Source organism: Onychostoma macrolepis, unplaced genomic scaffold, assembly GCF_012432095.1.
Source record: "Onychostoma macrolepis isolate SWU-2019 unplaced genomic scaffold, ASM1243209v1 Scaffold34, whole genome shotgun sequence".
NCBI lineage: Eukaryota > Metazoa > Chordata > Actinopteri > Cypriniformes > Cyprinidae > Onychostoma > Onychostoma macrolepis.
In genome coordinates this window covers 1-5,790 of record NW_026704852.1, presented here as the reverse complement: position 1 = coordinate 5,790, position 5,790 = coordinate 1, and the positions used below count along the sequence as shown (strand labels likewise).

The 5,790-nt window shown below is 33.1% G+C and overlaps 1 long non-coding RNA gene across 1 annotated transcript; it reads left to right on the top strand.

Annotated features, from left to right (window-relative positions):
- Nucleotides 1–305: 305 nt before the first annotated feature.
- Nucleotides 306–2,912, top strand: LOC131535519 (uncharacterized). Its single transcript, XR_009269650.1, has 3 exons — nt 306–520; nt 2,392–2,454; nt 2,586–2,912. It is a non-coding gene; the product is annotated as an uncharacterized LOC131535519 (long non-coding RNA).
- The last annotated feature ends 2,878 nt before the right edge of the window (nt 2,913–5,790 follow it).

Below are 5,790 nucleotides of genomic sequence, written 5' to 3'. Positions count from 1 at the left end.
GCAGTCCACCTGTCACTCAAGTGACCACGCCCTTAATTATGCAGAACTTTAAGGCTTAATATAATTTAAACGGATGAGTTATAAAAAAATTCACCCCCCTCACAGTTGTCACGAAGGGCAAAATTAGCTATATAGACCAAAAAAAGTTTTTGTACCAGGCTATAATCATGTTTTTTTCTGCTGTAAAGTTGGGCATTTTAACATGGGGAGTCTATGGGATTGACTCCCTTTTGGAGCCAGCCTCCAGCGGCCAGTCGATGAATTGCAGTTTTAGTCACTTCCGTGTTGGTTTCAAGAGAGGGAGCGGGAGGTTGCCGCTTGGTGACAACACACAGTTCATCGCACTTTCACTGCACAGCCGCAGACCAATCAGAATGCCGATGATCGAAAGCGCCTACAGTGGGCATGAGAGTGTCAGAACTGGAGCAGAGGACGAAGGCCATCTAGTCTGATGAGTCCCTTTTTCTTTTACATTATGTGATCAAACTTGATGGAAATATGAAAATAATCAAATATACAGGTAAAATAATGTCACTCACAGATATGATTTAAATGACAAATTTATGTACAAAAGTAATTTAAAAGAAAAAGATGTAATTGGATTAATCAGAGCCCATTAGCAGTGATGGGAATAACGGCGTTATAAATAAACGGCGTTACTAACGGCGTTATTTTTTTCAGTAACGAGTAATCAAACGAATTACTGTTTCCCCCGTTACAACGCCGTTACCGTTACTGACAATAAAATGTGGCGTTACTATATTATATTAGAATTACATTTTTCAGTTCATCTGAATGGATGCGCAGTGTAGCTGTATTTGACGTACCATAAACTCTAGTGTGAAGCGCACGACTCGCCGTCGCTTTCTCTCACAAACACGCACGCAAAGAAAGATACCGAGCAAGAGAGTCTTTCATAACATGCAGAATTGACACGCTACTTGTAAACGATATTCTTTGTTGTATTTTCCTGTCAAAATAACGGAGTTCCTTTGGAATTCTTCAGCTTTTAAGAACTGCCGGTTTCTCTGGTAGTGGGCGGAACTAATGCGCAAACTACAATCTCATTGGCTGGCGCTCACCTATTATCGTCCTTGTTTTGATCTCAGCAAATCAATTCGAGCGAACGCAGACAACGTGATTAATATTCATGAACCCAGCATCTCATTAATCCTAGTGCGTTTTATATTGATGACAAATATGCATTCATACTTGGTTATTCTATAATTACTAAAGTTCTATCATCATATAATATTAAATGATCATAATATTATATTATAATGCTTTACTGACTGATTAAGTGTCAGTAGATAAATAGTGTAGATTAATGTACAATGTTTTATAATAATAATTAATTCTTTTTAGTGTACATTTCATTAATTTAACATATTTAATATTGGGGGCATCCAAAGTTACTTGACATTTGAACATTATTTTTAAAAGTAACGCAATAGTTACTTTCCCTGGTAATTAGTTACTTTTATAATGATGTAACTCAGTTACTAACTCAGTTACTATTTGTGAGAAGTAACTAGTAACTATAACTAATTACTTTTTTAAAGTAACGTGCCCAACACTGCTCATTAGAAGCCCACCTCTCCCGTGCAGAGACAATGCAGGAAGGGAAGAGCAGGTGCAAAGACAGGAAATTAGGTTCAACGTTGCATTCAGAAATTTAATGGGGAAGGTGCACACAAACAGGCATATCAGGTACACATTTTAACATTTTTTGTGTAATTCTACATATATGAACGTAATACTTTCTGTACCTGTTACAATTAAACTGTGCTGTTTTTATTATGTGTTGTTTCCATTTTACCACAAGAGCCTGGCACACTTCTCTCTCTGTTTGTCTCTCTTCATTAAAAACTAGTCTTGATGAAACTTGCCTTACCCACGAAGTAGCAGAAGTCCACTAAACACTGTTTTGGGGATCTGCTTTTCACTTTTTTGTCATTTACATCTCACAATTTTACATTTAAATGCAATGATTAATGCAATTTGGTTACTAACTGCATTTAGGTTTCCAATTTTCAGTTATTTTGGGCCATCTTGTTGAGTTTCTCTTACTGAAGTCTTAAAAGTTTATGTTTGATCTTTTCCTGTAGGCCTATTATACAAATTGATTTAACACTTATTCTTAAAATAATGCCCAGAAATCCGTTATTCTTCCTGGTATTTCAGCCAGAACTGTTCTTATGTCTATATTTTTTAAAATAACACCAATAGCACTATCCCCTTCCAATAAATTGGTATTTTCAAAACAAGAAACTGCGCTTCTGTATAAGTGGCAATGGCTTGAAATTCCCGGAATAGTTTTCATTAGCTGACGTCATGTGGATTCTGCTCCTCCCATCCCAACTGCTCTCTGTTTTTTCCTCACCTGCACAGTCTCTCACACCTCTGGCAGGAGTAAACATCTCTTTAACACAGAGATTGGTTTGAAAGAGACAGGTGAGAAAAAAAAAAATAAATAAATAAATATATATATATACTGTATGTATGTGTATATATATATATATATATATATATATATATATATTATTTTCTATTTTTTTTTTTCAATTTCACTTCACTATTCGCAGGTCACTAAGAGAAACTTGAAGAACAAGATGCTCCCAAAATAGAATCTTCAAAATGGAATTCCTGTGATGCTTTGTATACTGTGGTATTTCACCTGAGGAAAAGGACTACAATGTAAATGGTTACAAATTAAACCTAAACTTACCATAAAACAAACAATATTTCCTCTTCAAAATCAACTGAAGAATCAAGAAGGATGTATTCCAGCTTTATCAGTCGAGTACAGTTCTTCATCAAAGGTGTGTAAAACATTCAAACTCCTAGTTGTATTCCATTTGTTCAGTAATATAGTGCATAAAACATAAAAACTAACCGGGAAGACTGGTGGGTGGATTATGTGAGCAGTGATATTGATAATAATTTATTCTGCTTTGTTTAGAACAATACTGTACAATTAAATAAATAATATTTTTGATAAAAAAAATTAAAAAAATATCTCCTAAAAATGTTTCTCTAAATGACCTCTTTGGATCAGATGCCTTTTGAGATGCAAAAGGTAGCCTACATAATATAAAAAAGGTACATATATTATAAAACAGAATATACAAAAAAATAGACTATTATTGGTAATTCAAATGTATTTCTAGCCTGTCAAACAAGATTAAATTAGCTGATACTTGTCACATTGAAAATGTCACATTGAATAGCCTACCATCATTAATGTGGAAGCCACACTGTCTCAATAACATGGACCATTCTTGTTAAATTACCTTGTCATTTCCATTTTTCCATTGTTAAATTGTTGTTTAAATTGAGTGGTCGCTTTGAAAAAACAAAATACAATAGTGTTAAGTTAGCATAAAAGCTATATTGTCACAGGTTACTGACACTGCGTCATGGAAAGGTGAAGATGATAAAAGCTGATTAAAAATGCAAATTAAATTTATTTAATAAGGAACAAACAGGCGCAACAGCACAAACTAGTCACAAACAACAACTGAAGGGTGAACTACAGCAACTTAAAAACAAGGCAAATGAGAAAAGACAAACTCCTATGAAAATTAAAAGAATAACCATGACAACTATCAAATAGCGGGAAACTACAACATAAGTCCATGAAAACAGAAACTAAGACAAAATAATTGAAAGTCTGTGAGACATGGGTTACTGTTAATGGATGAATCTATATTTTTGTAGCACTAAATAAAATGGCACAGTATTCACTTGCCTCTCCCGCATTCAAACTAAATACAGGGCTTGGAAAAACTCTAAATCTGGATCTTAAAGCAACATACACTCAGACCGTTACAGTATGAAAATGAGCTTTATGTTCCCAATAAACCTGATAAATTGTTAAGATTAAATCTTAATTTCTGTTGTGTTAAAATGTTTATCTTTCTAAAATTTGAACATGTCAGTATCTCAACATGACAAACATCTTCCTTACAGATGCCAAATATACAGTTTAAAAGTAAATTTTAAATAACAGTTGAGATGCTTTTGAAGTCAGACTGTGAATTGTAAAGTCTTAAAGTTACTATTATCTCTTCTGCAAAGTCATGATGTTGCAGTTTTGTGCTCCTTTCCACGAGACATAGTTCCTCTTTTGAGTTGAATTTGTTGTGAAATTAGTGGAATAGATATATGCATGTGTGATCTGTCCCTGTTTGGAAAAACATTACTGATGTCATTAATCATCTTAAACTCAACACATTTCCAAGAATGGATGGATGGTTTCTCTTCTGAATTCTATGGATTGTTTGCTAAATATATATATATATTTTCATAGAAAGTAGGGGTGGGCGGTATGACCAAAATCTTATATCACGATATGACTAATTTTAGATCACGATAACAATATATATCACGATATAGTATATATTTTTTTTCTTTTAAAAAGGTTTTTATGATATTAAAATCTTTGATACCATAGAATTTTCATAATCCTTGTCACCAATGTCAATATCAAACTAATACAAGCCTAAAAATAGACAAAAAAAAAAAAAAAAAGTCAAGCTCACTGACAATAAATAAACAGTCAGTGATGAAATAAGTATAAGAAACTAATTGCAAGCAATAGGACAAAAAACTACAATAAATAAGAAACACTACATACATTGTGTAAATTAATTAGTCTTCACTGTGTTAATTATATCTATCTATGTATGATAGATATAATTAACACGTGTATTATATATAGATTATATATATATATATATATATATATATATATCTCATTATTATTTTTTTTATTATTATTTCTTCTTATTAAAGTTACAAAAGTGATTTAGTCAAGAGCAGTGAGAGATTTTCTAGCAATGTGCTATGATTAATATGAATGGCAGACAAAATTGACTGCAGAGGTGTAAATTATTGGAGTAAATGTAACTAATTGCTGTACTTGAGTATATTTTCGGATGTAGTGAAAAGTTGCTAATATATTTGATACTGAGTATCAAATATATTAGCAACTTTTACTCTCTACTTAACTACATTTTTGAATGAGTATCTGTACTCTTTACTCTTCTACATTTGAAATGAGTGTTGCAGTTACACATTACATTTTGCATGGACCTAGCTTTTCTGCAGCAGTTTATTTCTGCTACAAAAGATGTGATATCGCCAACTACAAGGCACTGAAAGTACTATATCTTGTGCATTTTGCCCTTACTCTCCCAAACTTGTCAACAAGGTTGCTTTACGTGAATGTGAGCTCCTTAGCAAGTAGTTGTGAATCACCGGTGTTTTATATGACTGCAGCTGGCAATGAGGCCGAAACCAGCACATCCAGTGCAAGAAGACTTTGACTTTTTAATTAAATTTTATTATTTATTTATTGCAATTTTGAAGTGTTCAGTTCTATTTTGGTTTTAGAAAATAAAAGTGATTGCTCTCCTCACAAATAAGCTCTTTCTTGTTTGTGTTGCATGTTCTCCGTGCCTTGTCTTGGACTTTTATGTCACTTCCTGTCTCCCGTCTGGTGTTTGTAGTCAGTTTGTATCTGATCTTGTTCAGCTTGTTAGCCTCCTGTATATATGTAATATGTATATATATATATATATATATATATATGTTCTTTGTGAGTTGTGGAATGTAATGGTTGTCTGTTTGCCTGCCATTCTGTTCTTTGTTCCCTTTGGTTTTGATTTGTTTGTTCTAGTTTTCCCATGAAATATTTGCACATAGATCCTTGCCTCTGCCTCTTTTCCCCAGCTTTTCTACAACATTACAGTTGACTGGAATGACTCTTTGACTAGTACATCTTTG